The 18519-nt window shown below is 41.6% G+C and overlaps 1 pseudogene; it reads left to right on the top strand.

The window, feature by feature from the left end:
* The first annotated feature begins 4351 nt into the window (after positions 1–4351).
* LOC117025216 (60S ribosomal protein L23a-like) lies at positions 4352–4823 on the top strand (annotated as a pseudogene).
* The last annotated feature ends 13696 nt before the right edge of the window (positions 4824–18519 follow it).

The raw sequence follows: 18519 nt of genomic DNA, 5'->3' as shown, positions 1-18519 counted from the left end.
CTTCTCTCTCTGCTGGTCTTTTTAGCTGGTCTCTGATAACATTTTGAGTTATGAGTTTTTAAGGATCAGAGTCCCCACCTCTTTCAGTTAAGCTTTTTCCCTCCTTAACTTTTTAGTATTAATAATACTCAAAAGCAGAAAAAAAAGTATAATAGACCCCCACGACCTCATTTTCAACAATTATAAAGTCATGACCAATCTAATTTTATCTATACCTCATCCCACTTTCTCCTTCCCTACCGAATTATTTTAGAGCAAATCCCAGACCTCGCTTTCGATCTATAACTATTTTGATACCTATCTCTAAAGATAAGAATTTTCTTCTGAAACATAAATTATCACACCTAAAAAATTACTAGTAATTCCTTATATCCAATTTCTCTAATATCTCAAATATTTTTTTCTTTAGCTTCTTTATTAGAATCAGGATTCAAATTAAATTATAATTGGTGGATGTCTCTCCTGTCTCTTTTACTCTAGGGGTTTCCTGACTGTCTTGCTTTTGTTTTTCCTTGCAATTTATTTGTTTAAGAAGCCAAATCATTTTTCTTGTAGGATTTTGATTTACATTTTGCTGATTGCATCTTCATAGTATTTTTATAAAATAACTTCATTTGTCCCTCCTATTTTCTGCAAATTGGTGGTTGGATGTAGAGATTCAGTTAGATTAGGTTTGAGTGTTCATAGAGCTGTATACTTCAATCAGAACAAAGAAAAAGCTCTTGATTGTTTCCCTTTTCATTAGACGCCATTGACGATTATGGTCTGGAGCTAGTCATTCATTAGGAGTTGCAAAAATGGTGATATTCTATTATATATTAGCTTGCATACTTCTATAAAGAGAAAGTTCCCCTCACCTACTTTTGGGTTACTCAGAAAGGAAAGGCAGAATATATATAGAAAAGGCAAAGTAAATGCTTGATTCTTCTCCTTATGTATTGATTCTCAAAATATTGAGTTAGTTCTCTAGTAGCTCTCCAAGTTATCCACTTAAATTTTTTTTTAAATATCAATATGATTTTATGGATTTAAAACATGTTTGTGTTATGTCATTGGAACTATCATCATTGTTGATACTCAAATTGTCCCATAGGTGACCAGTGGTAGACCCTTCAAGCTGGCGTCTCAGTCTTTCTGACCTCACCCCTGTGTTAGTTTCCTAGGGCTGCTGTAAGGAAGTATCACAAACTGAGTGGCTTAAAACAACAGAAATTTATTGCTTGTCTCATAGTAACTTTGAAGTCTAGATGTCTGAAATCAAGATGGTGTTGGCAGGATTGGTTTCTTCTGGAGGCACTGAGAGAGAGTCTGTTCCATGCCTCTCTCCCACCTTCTAGTAGTTGGAAACAATCGTTGGTGTTCCTTAACTTGTAGAACTATCACTCCAATACCTGCCTCCATCATTACATGGTATTCTCTCCTTGTCTGTATCTATGTCTAAATTTTTTTCTTCTTATACAGATACCAGTCATTGGATAAGGGGTCATCCTAACCCAGTATCACCTCATTTTAACTTGATTACATCTGCAAAAATCTTATTTACAAATAAGATCATATTCACAGGTACCAGGGGTTAGGCTTTGAATATCTCTTTTTGCAGACAAAATTCAACCCATGAAAACAACAATAGTCTTTGAGAACTTTATAGCTTTTTGGTAAGACAAAAATGTCACAGACTCACTTTTTCACACTTCCTGTTGCAGACCCAGAATCAGCTCTCGATCTTTTAAGTTGAAAATGGTATTTAGGGACCAGAATTTGAGCACAAGGAGTGCTCATTTATACTGGGTTAGTCATTACTTCTGATCCTTTTCAAAGAATAGAAATTTGAAATGCTTAAATTTTAAAGATAAAATGCAATATAAATTCATAACTCTTACTTCTAATTCAAATTCAAGACTCCAAGACGTAACCCCCTCAAACGATCATTTACTTATTCTTTCTTCCACAAGATAGCCCTGGTTCTCAATCACACAACACAATTACTCTTTTACTTTATCCCATAATACACACCTAACTGTCAAAATAACAAAGCTAACAATACCACAAACAATACACTGAAAACAGTTTAAGATTTTTAAAATTATTCTTTTTGTCCTCAGAATAGATCCCACTTGGTATGGACAATGAAATAATTGCATATTAATGTGATGTGAAGTAGCTTTTCTATGTGTAGTTATATCAACTTTGTGCATAGTTCCGTTTGTTCGTTTCTATTTATTATTTTAATTTTTGAGATTATCTTTTTAAATTAAATTTTGCCCTTATAAAAATGTAGAATACTTTCAGAGCTTCAAACTCTAATCTACAGTGCAAAGTGTAAACATAGAAATCTAGCTTCTGTACCTGTCCTCTTCACCTTGTCTCCTCCCTCTTTTAGAGGTAATCATTTAAACATTTTTATCCTTCCATTTTCTCATCTTGATCTCGTATTCTGCAACCTTGAATTGGATTTTGTCAAATGCTTTTCTATGTCTATTGAGATGATTTTTTGTTTGTTTTTTATTCCATTCATATGGTGTATTAAATTAATTGATTAGGGGAAGTTAAACCAACCTTGCATTCCTGGGATAAATCTCACTTGATTGTGGTGTATAATTCTTTTTATATGTTGTTGGATTGGTTTGCTAGGATTTTTGTGTCTATATTGATCATCAGTTTTCTTTTCTTAGGATGTCTTTGTCTGGTTTCAGTATTAAAGAAATACTGACCTCAAAATGAGTTGGAAACTGTTTCCTCCTTTTTAATATTTTGGAAAGGTATTTCCATATTTTACTATACAAAAATACGTATGTGTGTATATGTGTATGTGTGTGTGTGTGTGTTCTCATAACTCTTTATAGCTTAATAGTACTGCACTGAGTGGATATAAAATGTTAATTGACCAGCTCCTTATTGATAGATATTTGAATTGTTTCCTGTCCTTTGCTATTACAACTCGTACTGCACTGAATTTCCCTAGTAATATGTCTTTTCATATAACTGTGTATGTGTGGTATAATTCTCAGAAGTAAGATTAATGATTCAAAGAGTAAACACATGTGGAACTTTGCTAGATGTTGCCAAATTCTTTTCCTTAGGGGTTGGATTGTGTTTTAAAAAGAGTGACTATTTGTACACAGCTTCACTAACAAAGTAGTTTATCTGATTTTTTTTTTTTTTTTTTGGCCATTTCTGGTAGATAAGAAACAGTAACTCCATATAGTTCTAATTTGTGTTTAATTCATTATGAGTGAGTTTAAAAATCTTTTCATATGGTAAAATCCATTTGTGTATCTTTCTTTATGAACTGTCTGTTCGTATCTCCAGCTTATTTATCTATAAAGTAGTTGAACTCTTTTTAGAAACTTTTGTATATTAAGAATATTGAAAATATTTGTAGTTTAAATGGCAAATAATTTTTCCCAGTTTAACATTTCTCTTTTTACTATGCTTATGCTATTTTCTTTGATCATGCAAAAGTTTTGATTTTTAATTTTTATAATCGATCCTCTAGGTTTCATTTCTGAATTAAGTACAGGCATAGGAATAATTTAGAAAGAAAGAACCCTGGTTTGAGCAGCCCAAGTCCAAGGAAATCACTGGCTGAATGCCCAGAGACCTCAACCTAATGATTCCCCTCAGAGACACTGACGTCCACATTTCTTCCTTACCATTATTAATGCAATTACTACCAGATAAATCATACGTTTCTGAGTAACACTCCTGCCTCTAACTTAAAATCTATTTTCCTCACAAAGCTTTTCTTGACTTAGGTGGATGAAAGCAATAATGTGGGGTTGTGGACAGGGAGGAGGATCCTGAGGGAGCAAAAACTTTGGATAAAGCTGAGGGGCCCAAAACAGTGCAAAATGTGGCTGACAAACGTACTTCCTTCTAAAGCCACTGCCATGAGAACAGAGAGATGTTTTCTTAAACTCACATCTCTCTTCTTGGAAATTAATTACAGCTTTTATCAGGACTTCTTTTGCAGAATAAAACAAACACTTCAGGTCTTGAAAGTGTCTAGGAGACACTTTCACAGTTTTGTGGATAATGCTGCATTTCTTTTATTTTTATAGACTTAAAGGCAGTAGGCATGCTAACTATTCATTGTGTAAAGGTGATATAGAAATCTGCATTTCCCTCCCTTCACCTGTCCAGTCCTTGGCAGGTGAGCCTTGCCAAATGAAACGCACTCATTTCACATATTTGGGTTAATATGTTCACTTTTTGCTTACTTTTTAAAATTTAAATTATGAAGTATTTAAAATATAATATTTTTTAAACCAAGAAAGTAACATAATAGTCACATTTACTGGAATTCCTACACAAATCCTATTTTTTTTTAAAAACTGGACTTTAGACAAAGATGGCGCCAAAAGTGAAGATGGAAGCCCCTGCCCCTCCCAAAGCTAAAGCCAAAATAAAGGCTTTGGAGGCAAAGAAAGCAGTCCTGAAAGGCGTCCACAGCCACAAAAAAAAAAAAAAAGAGCCGCACGCCACCCACCTTCCGAAGGCCCAAGACACTGCGACTCAGAAGGCAGCCTAAATATCCTTGGAAGAGCGCCCCCTGGAGGAACAAGCTTGACCACTATACCATCATCAAATTCCCCCTAACTAAATCAGCCATGATAAAGAGATAAGACAACAATACACTTGTGTTCATTGTGATTGTCAAGGCCAACAAGCATCAGATCAAACAGGCTGTGAAGAAGCTCCATGACATTGACATCACCAAGGTCAACACCCTGATCAGGCCTGACGGAGAGAAGAAGGCATATGTTCGACTGGCTCCTGACTATGATGCTTTGGATGTTGCCAACAACATTGGGATCATCTAAACTGAGTCCAGCTGGCTAATTCTAAATATAAAATTTTTTTACTGTAATGAAAAAGAATTGAACTTCCAATATTAGATCTGAACAACTTTCCACAATACAGAAAGATATATAAGTGCATATAAGATGTGTCTATACATATGTATGTATAAATATATACTTCTTTTTCACATAGGTGTGCATAAAGTTGGGACATGAGTTGCTTTAGGCTATTGTAGCTACTTTGATCTTGATAACTACTTCTTGTCCTGTATCTCTTCAGAGCTTGTCCTTTTCCTTTCATTTCATTCCTTGAAATAGAGCATACATCAGACCTAATTTCTTTCTTTAATTGTCCTCAAACATGCAGTTGGTTTAGGAACAATATCAGACAGAATCCAACACCAAACACACAGAAAATTGGTTATGATTTAAAAGTGGTCCCATTAACTAAAACATACCCCTTGCTAGTAGGTTGTGTTGAACTTCCAGGAATCTGAGCCTTTATCTCTATAAAAAAATTCAGACAGATAGTGTTCAAAAGTTGCAAGCAGGTTATGATTCTGACAAATTATTTCCTAATTATTTGGCTCTAGGCTCTGCCCATATTGCATGCAGAGCAGGCTTTTACCAGGACACTTGGAGAGTTTTGTAGCTTAAACTGAATTAATTTAAAACAAATGGATCCATGTGATTATCTCAACCACAAATACATAACATAATGTGTAATATATTTAAAAGGCAAGAGGAAATTTAGTAATGGAATTTCAAAACTGTTTGAAAGAGAGGGAAATGAGGGGAAAGAAAGAAGTGAATTGGTGATGCCAGTTTGATTTTGTTCAATCACCACAGCTGTACTTGGATTTGTATATTAAGAATTGTGTAAGTCTCATAGGTCTTAGGGCTAGAAACTAAGGGCTAGGGTCCCACAGGGAGGAATAAATGACGAGGCTTCAGATACCCAGAAAACTGCAAATTCCATGCACTCTTAAAGGACTTCATTTTCTATAGGAAAATCCCCTGATTTACTTACTCTATTAGGCAGATATTTAGGTAGAAATACAGTCTTTGTGGTGATCACTTTACTCATTTATTTCATTTTTATTACTGGCTACACACACACTCTCTTGCTATTCCAACACATGTGTGTTCCACATAGACCAAATCCTATAGTAATAATAATAACAGCAAACACTCATGGAGCTCTTAATATATTCTGCACGTTGCTCTAAGCACCACGTATTACCTCATATAGTTCCTGCAATAACCTGTGAGACATACACTACCATGATCTTGCTCTTGCAGAGCAGAGGAGGAAGGAGGAAGATGACTAAGATGACACCTAGAAAGTTGTTCTTAACCATTATGCTGCCTTTCCAAGCACGCCAAACATCTTGTGACAATTGTCTTGTGCAATGAAGGAACTTCCAGAGACCAGCTGATTTTTGAATAAATATGCAGGACTGAATATCTCAGAAGTACAAAAATAAATGAGATAAAGTGTGACAACAGGTTTTCAAAGCATTTGTTTACAACGTATGAATTTTAATACAACATCTCATACATCTGTTTGAAAACCAACCACATTTTTGAATAGTCACACTCACTGTAAATAGATTTCCTGGGTTGAAATGTACAAAAGTGCCCACAATTGACTCCTTTGAACCTACAGAAATTGCAGTTTCAAATGGTTCAATCTAATACTTTTGGCAGTATTAAAAAGATGATAATTCTTTGGGATCTGAGCTGTTTGTTTATCCATCCATGAGCAATAGTTACTTAGGGTTAACTGTGCCAAACACTATGTCAGTGCTAGGGTCAACAGCCACTGAGACATGGATCTTGCCCCCAAGGGATTCTCAGTTTTCATCCGGAGATGGACAAGTATACAAACCATTACAATTAAAATAAGATTATTGGGATCCTGAAGTCCTGTACGAAATGTCTTGTGGATATAGAGAAAAGGAAATGCACACGAGCATTCAGAAGGCGGGGAGGTCTTCACACAGAGAGGAGGTCTGCTGGTATGTAATGGAGGAGTAGAAGTTTGCTGCTATGGCTGGAAAGGACATTGAAGACAAGCAACAGATTTAGCTTTCAAAGATGAAGAATGACATTTCTTTAGGGTTGTTAGATTTTCTTGCTTTTGAATCTGGCTATGCCTTTTCAAAGCTTTATGTCTTGGGACAAGTTATTTCTTGTCTATAAGGTAGAGATATTAATACCTGCCTGATAGAATTTTTATGATCAATTGCACAGTATATACTAAAAGCTCAGCAAAATCATACATGCAAAGTATTTAACAAATAATGGCTATTTTTATAATTGTTGCTTAGTTTACTTTTTTGTTAAACAGCATATCACTAGACCAACATCAGCTCTCTTTCCCATATAAAAGCCATTGACCGTGTGGTTGGGGGATGGGTGCAGGTATTGTGTTGGGTGATATATGACCTCAGAGAACTCGTGGCTTTTCGTCAGGCCATAGTGTGGTGCAGAATTTTCCCAGAAATCCGTGGTATCTGCTTGTCATCTTGCAAGTGTGTGTGTGAGCTTCAAGAGCAAACTTGTCAGCACACAAAAGTTCCCAGATGGCTTTTTCAAGGACTTTTGATCTCTGCTGTCTTTGATTTGAATGTTCCCCAGAGATCTGAAAGCAGATTTCTTGTTGCATCCTTAAACATGGCTGTGCAAAATTGAGCAAATTATTGGCACAGTCAGCCTATCTTGTTTAACTACAGATGGATCCATGGCAGAAAGAGCAACTTCACATCTTTTATCATTGACTGAGCCATGATCAGCTGGCCTTGGGAGCTCTGCAACCCCCTCAAAAGAGCCTTAGAAGACACTAACCAGGTGTCCACCTAGGGTCAGCTGGAATAAAAGTTCTAATTGCAGAATCTTGCCTGTTTTCAGGCTGCCAGATTTTGTCCTGCTGCAGTCAACTGTCTTGATTTTCTAGTAGTTTTTTTTTCCTCCTAGTAGTTTTATTAGCTTCACTCACAAGCTGTAATGGATGTGAGATGGCAGTTTAGGAGCTTGCAAATATCAAGGTCCTGGAACACAAGCACACAGGAAAATCAGCCACAGTCAAGCAAGGCAGAGAGCAATATGCCTCCCTGGGCTGGCCTCCTGCTCAGAATAGAGGCCAGAAGGAGAACTGTGCACCTCCGCACGGTGGGCCCTTAGCCATCGGAGGGACAGAAGGGGCTGAGTCTTCAGATTTGAGGCACAACAAAAAGTAGGGCTTGGCTGCTAGAGATCCTGTTGTCTACAAAACATTACTGTAGGCTCAATTCAGGGCATACAATTTCTTAGATTTGTTCATCTTTTCTCAGTATTTTGCAAGAGTCACATTGCTTACACTGGACAAAGGGTTAAGTACAGATTTATTTGGTGGGGGGGTGGTAATGTGTATCAGTGATTCCGCAGCCTCTTCCCTTTATGGCTGTGTTCTGATATAACCTTAGTGCCATGCAGGACAATTAATAGCAGAGGAGTTGGGGTAAATCCAATTATTTTTCCACAGCATCTTTCATTGTAAGTATGTCAGTTTTTTTTTAAATGAGACTCCATAAACCACATCATCACAGAGTCCTGTTCCGTCTCCCGGGGTTTCAGAGTTCCAAATGCTTGCCTTTTTGGCCGTTGCCTCGATGCGACCCTGGGGACTGGTTAGAGTCACTAAAAACACTCTGGCATCAGATCACCTTGTGGCTGAGGTGAAATGGGGATCTTGTTTTCAAGAGTTTGGAGGAGAAGAACTCACAGGAAAAGACCTAAGAGGGGGCAACTCATTCTTTGGGACTTAGGAGAGATTGACCCTTGACCTTCCCAATCTTTAGCACTTAGAAGTTCCTAGCTGGTCACACACGTTCACTTGCATCTTGGCCGCCTGAACCCCCACGTCCTCAGAAATTCCTAGAAGTGTAAAGACAAAATCAGCCAGGATGTTGGCAGGATTCAATGTGTTACTAAAAATGGGCCTTCGTGGATGGAGCCTTAAGAGTTTTTAATGAAAAAAGAAAAGAAAACTTATGTAATTATCGGTGACTTCAGTTGTTCTGAAATGGTTCATTACCAAAGATTGAAATAGGGTCACAGGAACACTGCTTCCCAGTGAGGGAGAAGCATCTCTCTCTGTAGCCTCTACTCCTCCCTTCCATCTCAGCCAAGAGTGACACTTGGGAATTTTTCAAGGGTTTAGATTTATAAGCTTCGCAACTGTTCTCTGAATGCCCCAACCCACCTTTGCAGTGATTCCCAGCTCCCTGCCTCCAGGCTATCTTTGGGTCCTTTCCCAACGGGGCAGAAGAGTTTCTTTTCCCAAGTGCCGAGGCGGAAGCCTGGATGCCTGTGTTCCCCGAGCCTGGGTCAAACTACAGCCCCCTGGCTGATACCTACTCTGGGTCAGCAAGTGAAGGCTGAGGTCTGGATCCAGTCGGGAGGAGGGGAGCGGTTTCCGTGACAGCCTCCCTTATTCATGGCCATCCTTCTCTCAGCCAAAACTGTATTTCCTGGTACCTCTCTCGGGGTTGTAAGGAGGAGCAGTTGGATCATTTGATTAGCTTGTTCCCAGAAAAGGGACCTCCCATCTCTGTTTACTTCCCAGTGAGTGAAAGAGGAGGCCCAGGAATGGGGCTCCTGCTGGGGCTGCTCCTGAAGCAGAAACAGCCCCAGAGTCAGTCAGCCTGGGTTTTGCTAAATGTATCGATTTTCTTACATCAGGTAGACACCTGCTGATTCTTTCCACCCTCTCTACTCCTGGGGAAAACTACTCCCAGTGGTCTCATTCCACCTCTCCCCCCAGACAAAGGAAACTCCCCCTGCTCCTCATGGACCACCTGTCTGGGATATTTCTTTTCAATTGCGATAAAAAGACCAACGTACAATTTACAATCTCAACCGTTTTGAATTGTAGAGTTCAGCAGTGTCAAGTATATTCACATTGTTGTGCCCTATATCCGTAGGACATTTTCATCTTGCAAAACTCAACTTCTATACCCATTCAACAACAACTCCCTATTCTCCCCTCAGGCCTCTGGCAAACACTATTCTACTTTCTATTTCTATGAGTCTGACTACTTTAGATGCCTCATGGAAGTGGAAATACACAGTATTTGTCTTTTTTAATGAGTGGTTTATTTCACTTACTAGAATGTCCTCAAGGTCCATCCATGTTGTAGCATGTGACAGGGTTGCCTTGTTTTTTAAGGCTAAATAATATTCCGTTGTTTATCAGTTCATGTGTCAGTGGACATTAGGGTTGCTTCCACCTTTCAGCTATTGTCCAAAATGCTGTAATAAACATGAGTGTGTAGCTGTCTCTTTGAGATCCCGCTTTCAATTCCTTTGGGTAAATAACCAGAAGTGGTATTGCTTGGTCATAGACTTTAGGCTTAGGCTCTTGCCCTTGGGTGCACTTCTGATATTCCTACATTTTTACTACACCAACCACCCATATCCATATGTTGTAGAATGTTTCCTTTCTTCAAAATCCATCCCACTGAGCATGGAACAAATGGCAGGCTAGCCTTTGCCCCAGTCCCAAGTCAAAGTGGAACATAGAGTTTTATTTTTCAATCTCTGGTGCTGCGCTGGGTCCTTGCCATCAACAGGCGAATGCAGGCACTCAGCTCAATCACCCCCCACCCTGACAGACTTTTCTGGCATCTCCAGCACACCCGCCATGCGGGGTGAGGTTCCACTGGTCTCTAGACAGTCACTGGCATTCTCCTGAGACTGATCACGAGCTCCCATCCTCGTGCTTAGGTTAAAGCCAGGCAGGCGTCTCCGGCTCCAGCTCTGTTCCCCACGGGGTTGATGGCTCATTAAGCACAGCTTGGTCACTTCTGCTAGACAGTCCGGCGGTGGAGGAGGGACAGTGGTTTGGCCGCCCACCCAGGCTAAAGAGCTCTAATCTTCTGCGAGAGGAGCCCATCTCCTTTGTGCTGCAGAGAGAGGGTAGGACCCGTCCTTTGGTCAACCCTAACACACACACACACACACACACACACACACACACACACACACGAGGATCGAGGGTTTCTGCCTGCTCCGGCCTATGGTTTCCCTTTCAATCATTCTTGTTCCATTTCCAGCTTTTGACTTGGAATTTCTGGCTCCAAAAAGGAAATAAAAGGTAAAATTCCCCAAGACTGACTACTAAAAAAGTGCTCCAAATTTTGTCACTCTATTTTATATTCACCTTATTTATCAAGGTCACTGCTGGCTTTACATGTAAGTAGAGAAATTTTCGGAACAATTAGAAATCGCCCCCAAACAGCTCCTCCACCAATCTGCATTGGAGCAAAGAGTTATTTCTTTGGTTTTGTATTGCCCTCTCTGGACTTTTTAAACATGCAAATCCGCCTAATAAGAGTAACAAATTGTCACTAACACTTTACTGCAATTCAGCTTCTCAGATGGCTTTCCTCTGGGGGAAGGGGGCCAGGCAGAAATGGAAGAAAAACACAGAAAGCTGAGTTGGGGAAACATTTATTTCCCAATGTTTCCTGGGATCAGCTCTGGGTATATTTCAGCTGGAATTTCATGAGTCTTTTTGTTTCAGCACTTGTCTACCTTAGGAAAAACTGAGTGAGCAACTTAGCCAAATCATTCTTGACATCTCAATTTTACATGTTGGTACCATGTTATGAAATACAGTATGGGAAGGAGGCATCCCTGAATGTTTATCTGTTTGTCTCTTGTCCTAATTAAGTCCATGTGGATCCCATGTGACTTCAGAGTATGGGGACCATGTTTCCATTTTTTTGGTTTTGTTTTGTGTTGTGTTTTCCTTTAATATGCCGCTTCAATTAGAGGAGGAACAAACTGATATTTTGATTTGGAGGTAAGGTACAGAGAGGAAACTGTTTGGCCCACGAACTATTGAGGGAATACATGAGCTCTTCAATTGTCAAAAAGAAGTATCCTGGTATTATTTAAGACACTTTCAGATGAAAGGAGTAGACATCAATTTGAGCTAGCTGAAGCAAAATGTGGGGAGTGGTCTAAGGATAAGGGGTGTCCCATGGAGCTTGAGGGCAGGAATGCAGCCCAACCTGAGGAACTGAGACCTGAGAAGCTTGTCAGAAACCCAGGAACAAACTCTACCTCTTATTCCTGTTGCCCTCTGAACATCTGCTTCTTTTCTTCTCACTGCTGACTAGCTTTCTCTGGTTCTCTGGTCACATGGCCATATGGCTGCCCTAAGGCTCACGTGTTATCTTCCCAACCACATCAAGGTTAACTAGCTATTAATTAGCTCCAGTCTTTGGAGAGAGAACCTGATTGGTTCAATTTGGATCAGAGTCTGCCGTGGCCTAATGAACTACGGACAAAGGGACAGGCTTACACACTACGGATGCAGTTACTGGGCTCACCCTGGACATCAGGGATAGTTTCTCAGAGCAAGCAGCATGGTATACATCCTGAGTGGTCAGTCCCTGTTCCAAGAGAAAGCGATCCAGTCTTCTGTTTTTCCTGCTTGTAGCCTGAAGGTCCCCGGGTCCCATCAGCCATGGGCACAAAAGGAGTCACACTCACAGCTCAACCTTGCACAAGGGCCTGCGTTCCTCGAGTGTTCACCTGAGCTCGTGAAGGGCCTGCTAGAGCTGGGTCCTCCACTGCTCCCCAGGTACCCCCGTTCTCCACGAGGCATTATGGTCTGTGCCACCGTTCTGCTGGGCACATGACCACAACACTGGCACCAGACTAGGTCCTTCACTGGGGTCCCCATAAATTATTAGCTTACGGTTGTTGTCCTGGTGTCATTGTCAATGACACTTTCATTCTCGAAAGTGTCCTGGGTTGTACGATAAATTATATGTTGTGCCTTATCCTTTATGCACAGGTTTTTACAAGGGTCCAAAGCAAGAAGGCCTTTGTGAGTCCTCTGTTAGAAAAGATTCCAAAAAGGGCAGTCTGTGCCCCCCAACATTCAATAGAGGGACAGAGAAACCCAATTGAATCCAAACCTAAATTAACCAAACGAAGCGGGTGTTTATGGATCGACATAAACTAGGGAAAGGGCAGGAGGTAGGGTTTCCCTCAGCAGCCACTGGATTCAGCACCCCAAGCACAGGGAACTCATTCTTTCTATCTCCATTCTTGGTCTCGGCTTCTTTTGGTGTGTTAACTATATTCTGTCAGACTTGTCACCTGAGGCTGGAAACATAGACCCTATCGTCAGCTCTGAGCTTATGACCTCAAAACCTTCACAACCACAGAACTCTGAGAGGTCTTGTTGGAAAGACCCTGGGAAAATGCCTTTCGACTTTGGTTAGGTCAAATGTCCATCACTGGACCAATCACTATGGCCAAGGGACGAGGAATGTGGTTGGCAGCCCCCCACCCACCAGCAAGAATCCTACTAAAAGAAGGGGAGTGCTGTCCCAGGCAAACAAGCAATGCCCTCTCACAGATCTCTGTCAGTGTTGAATATCAGTCTATTTGCACCAGAACGGAGACGTGGCCTGTCCCGCTGGAAATACACGAAATACATGTAGGTGGCCCAGCATCCCTCCCTTTCAACTAAGGTGTTCTGACTGAGGAAAGCTCCTCCTGATCCTTCTTCCCTTCACTCACCCAGGAGGGTCCACAGTCCTTAAGCACGTGGGTTTGGTTAGGCTGCCCAAGCCGTTCATCAGAACCCAGCAGTGGACATGGTCTGAGGCTGGAGCCTAATGTTAGCATTATATATATTAGCAAAAACAAACAGGATTAAGGAAACACGTACGTCGCATACCAGTCTAACCCTGATAAGTTCTTGAAATTAAACCATATAACTTCAGAGACCTACAGCTTAGAAGCTTGTGTCCTGAAGACAACCCAGTGGGATTCATGGGAGAAATCTCTCTCTCCCGTCCCCCGTCTCTCCTTCTCTCCTTCAGATATGTCAAGGTGTTTATAAGCCAGAACCTCTATGGTACATTTACTGGCTTCAGGTTCAAATTTTATTCACAGAAGAGAAAAGCAGATTTCTGCTCTGATAAGAACTTGAATATTATTTTCTCTGTTCATGGGAAGTTCCACTTTTCTTTAGTATTGCTAATTAACCAAGAGACTTTCCCCCCTAATTTGCAGCAGTACTTTGAATGATTCTCAGCCAAGTTGGGCAGTTTCAGACTTGTTTAAGGATGCGTTACATGCCCATGTGGGTTTCCATGTCTGCAATGGATCTGCAACCAAAGCTTTGTATTGGTCGACTGTCTCTGGTACTAAGATTCATGAGCACACAGATGGACCCCTTTCAGTTTGCATGCAAGATCCACCTAGGTTAAAATCCCTTTGCATCTCTCAAACACATTTGGGAAAATCATTACAAATTAAAAGACTAATGTGAAACTTCGTGACGTACCTTAGGAGAAAGGAGATTACATTTTGTACAGTTAACCACGAGGTGAGCTGCTGAGTATCCAGAAGCTTTTAGAGGGAATAGCATTGTAGGTCCATTGCATTTGGAAAACAGAGACCTAGACACGTTTCTGGGCGGTGTGTGTGGGGGGTGCCCCTCACTGGGGAGCATTGAGCACCCATCAGCAAGACTGCTTGCACACTCTGTACCCTTCAGAACCCTGGTCCAGATCCCAGCGCCAAATCCAAAATGAGTCAGTGGATGGATTAGATGCACCATATGGGAAATCTCTCTGAAAACCATCCCTCTCCTGAAGGACACACCTGAGGGCATGGCTTGACTAAGGCTACACAGCTTCTGCCAAAAGATGATATTGCCACAGCTTTTAAACATATGATGCAAGATTTGTGCTGTAAAAAGTCCTCACTTACAACTTCAGTATTTTTGTTCAGCAGCATAAAAGAAAAGAAAACAAACACATAAGCCCTAACACAGGGCCTGTTTATGGCAATGGATCAGGCAGGTCTTAGTTCCTTTACTACATCCCTGACCCTTGTAACTGGATCAATTAGCTTAAGGGGGCTCCAGGTCTCCTTGAAAATGAAAACAGTGTTACCTTCTGTCATTAATTATACAGAATAGTTGTCCAACCTCCATTTTTCCAACCTCCAACCTGCACCATTCATGGAACTGACTTTCCACTTTTTAGTTTTAAATTTTAGGAAATAAATTCTCATGAAACTTATACCTGTTGACTTTGAAGATGCTTCTAGGAAATTGTCAAATATTTTTAAGACCAAAGACCACTATACTTTTGCTAATTTTCCAAAGAGAAGCCCAAGTCTGAGAGAGACAGAAACCTAACTATAATTATTTCTGTGGTGCCTATCCCCAGCTTAGATGAGTAAATGTGAAAAGAGAAAACAATTGTGAGCAATTAGCTGGGTCTTAACTAAATGTCAGCAATGATTCCACTGTGAACCCCAAGCCCTCCCTCCCATTCTTCCCTCAGCCACATTTCCAGTCAGTAAAGCAAAGAGAACTTCTGATTCATATTGTTTCTCTGGAATTAGGCTCAGCAGTCTTCTCCAGTGACTTCTTAAAAGCCTGTCCCTTCTCCTGGTCATCATTGTCTTTCCTCCCATTATTTTTAAAACCATTTTACTGGAAAACTGCTTGGCACCGAGCATCTCTTCTTTCAGTTAGAGCAGCTTCAAGTTCCCATTGGCCCACACATAACGCCGCTGGCTAAGCGTGAGTAAGTGAGAGGGGAAGATATTTCTGTTAAAACACTCCACATTTCTATTGCAGATGGTAACCAGCAGAGCTTTCCCCAAGTCTGTCACATCTGGTGAAACCCTGTCCCGTGAATGGACCGCTGGGAAAATCAGGGCGACTTCACAAGGGGTTCTGGCTCTGCAGAGCTATAGTCCCAGACAGAGAAAAGACCTGGTACACCAGGAGTTTGACTGCCTGGTTGTTCGATTATTGTTGTACACTTGTTATTATTCTTTCCTGGGGGCCAGTGAGAGTTTGCAGCCCTGATACCTACCTCTGAGGAACTCTGAGCAAGATGCCACTGCCTGGGACAGTCTGTCCCGGAGTTCCATCTTGGTCCCAAAAGAGGACATTTTGTATGCTGGGAAGATGACCTCTCTTCTCCTTCCCCTTCTCTAATGGGTGAGTTGGGATGGAGAATTGGATGTGTTCAATGCAATCCCTTCCTGTCTGAAAAGCGTCTTCAAGACTAGAATTTTCTCTGTTCTCCAGAAGCTTCCTGCGACTGGATTTTGCAGAGTTGAGGCCTGGAGTTCGGAGTAAGAAATATCAGCAGGGCGGTATGAGGTCTTAGGAGCTGATTGGGGTCTCCTCCCGGTCCCTCTCTCCAGTCTGGCTTTATCAGCAACAGAGGGGACATTCTTGTCTCCAGCTCTGGGCCTCCTTTGTCCATGTCTCAATGGCTTTGGAGCTTGCAGTGGAAAAGAAGGGAGGTAATTAATCGTCACTCTCAAACTCCAGCACTTCCCTCAGGAGTGAAGAGGAGAGGAGCCTGGGGACTCATGCAGAAATGCCCCAAAAAGACCTCAAGCACCTAAATAACCAATGAAGGGATGTGGGAAAAGAATCTAGGGCCAGCATGCAGACTGAGGGCAAGATGCAGAAGAATACAGATAGGTGGACTCCTGGTTTTCTCCAAGGGAACTCAAAGAGTGAAACAGAAAGAGAAGCAGGACCAGGGCTCCTCTTGGAGTCTTTTACAGAATGGTGCTTTTCACCATTAGTTTCAAGGCAAAGACTGTAAGGAAGAATCATCCATCAGTGTGCCCTCAAGTCAGTATCAGAGGTGCCTTAGAACATCTACTCAGGAGCTGCTGCTAGAATTTGACTTACACACGTGTTCTGTGATCATTGGGAGGGTGGTGGGTACTTGAAGCGGAATTAGAAATTTAAGTGAAGTCTTCCAGATGTAAGAGATTAGATCTTCAAGAGAGAGATGAGAATTTGGCAGAAGAGGGAGGCAGGGAGCCCTCTTACTTTGACCAATTATAAGAGCTCATCCTTGGCCAGTAGTTCTTGATCCATTAGAATCACCTAGGGAATTTCCAAACAATCCCAATGCTTGAGTCCCTTACCACAGCATGCAAATCAGACACTCTGAGGACGGGCCAGGGTTCAGTATGGTCAAAATTTTCCCAGATGATTCTGGGGTGTAGCTGGGACTGAGAAAGAGTGTTCTAGGCTAAGGGAACATCAGTCATCTATGCCCTGCCTTTGGAACAGCTGCAGGTGATGGGGTGGGGGTCAGGCACTGTACACTCATTCTTCCCTAAGGAATCTAAAACTGTTTCTCAAAGGGTGGCCCCTGGACCAGCTGCATCAGCATTACCTGGGACCTTGTTAAAAACGCAGAACTTGGGCCCCACCCTAGACCTAAACCTATTGAATCAGCATTATAGTGGGGAAATGTTTGTTAAAGTGTAATGTGCATAGGAAACACCTGGAATCTTGTTAAAATAGAGATTCTGTTTTAGTAGGTCTGGGGTGCAGTCCAAGATCCTGCCTTTTTAAACAAGCTCTCAAGTGATTCCAATGCTGCTGATCCATGGACCACACTTTGAGTAGCAAGGCCGGAGAGAACTTGGAGCAGCAACAAATGGAAGTTGCTCCAACTTTGAACTGCTCTGTAGCGATGTTGCAAAAAAGTTGCATGCAGCATCTTCAGGGACATAAAAGATAGTGGGGGTTTTTACAGGACTGGCTGTCCTTCCTGGGGCAGCCAACTAGTGATTACCACCACCAGGAGATGCCATTGCTGGGAACTTTCAGCTTTTATTTGGAGCTGGCAACCAAGGACACTAAGGGGGAGAATCAAATTAACAGAGTGCTTAGCAAATTGGAACTCTTTTTGCATCCCATCCCAAGTTCCACTTAAGAAGGAGGAAATGGGCCGATTTTTATCACTTGCTATCTGGAAGAGAGAACCAGTCTTTCCATATACTTAACACCAAAATTAGAAAATAGTTTCCCATCAGGATCCCTTATGAGGCTTATGTATTCCTTTGCTCCACAAATATTTATTGAGCTCCTACTTTGCACCAGGCCTTGTGCTAAGACCTAGATTTGGAAGTCTAGAAACTGATTGGGGCTCCAGCCAGCTATAGAGACTTACATACAGTTGCAACCCAGCCATCACAGGAAGAAACACTGTGGCCTGAGAGAAGAAGGTTATCCTGGGATGGTGCCCATAAACATCTTAGCTATTATATAAATCCCAGGCCTAACATCAATTGATGTCAATTTCAAAAATGAGACCATATATGATTCATTTGGCATCAGGCAATGGAAAAGGCAATGCTATTACTGGAAGGAACTGGACACCACTGAGCGGCTCTAGGATGAAGGCGAAAAAGTACACAGTATTTGTGAATGAAATGGAAGAGATTGTATGACTGACTGGGCTGCACTGTGAGAACCAGTGTGCGAGTTGGGGAAAGCTTCAGTTCTGGACAGGGAATGTAAGTGGGGTTTGAACCCTGGGCTATATCCCTCCTGCCCACACAGAAAGGCTTTGCCTGTGTGATTTGGGAGGTCTCTTCCAGTCTCACCCTTTGAACCAGTGTGCTCAGAGGAGGTGTGCCTGGCCTCTGGAGCTCTCAAACACCCTGTAAACAAGGTTCCTTGTGACTTTTGTCAGGCCCAGGGGCTTCCTCTTTGAAGAGCTGTGCCCACCTGTTGTCAAGGCAGGAAGAGTCTCCGTCACATGTATTCTAATGGCCCAGGGGCTCGGGCGTGTTGGCCACAGTCACTGTGAGGCCCTCTGACACCTCAGCGGAGCAAAGACCACAATGTGGGCTCATTATT

This window comes from Rhinolophus ferrumequinum, chromosome 7 (assembly GCF_004115265.2).
Source record: "Rhinolophus ferrumequinum isolate MPI-CBG mRhiFer1 chromosome 7, mRhiFer1_v1.p, whole genome shotgun sequence".
In the NCBI taxonomy this organism is placed as follows: domain Eukaryota; kingdom Metazoa; phylum Chordata; class Mammalia; order Chiroptera; family Rhinolophidae; genus Rhinolophus; species Rhinolophus ferrumequinum.
Note: the sequence above shows the minus strand (reverse complement) of the source record. Positions and strands in the feature narration are given on the sequence as shown.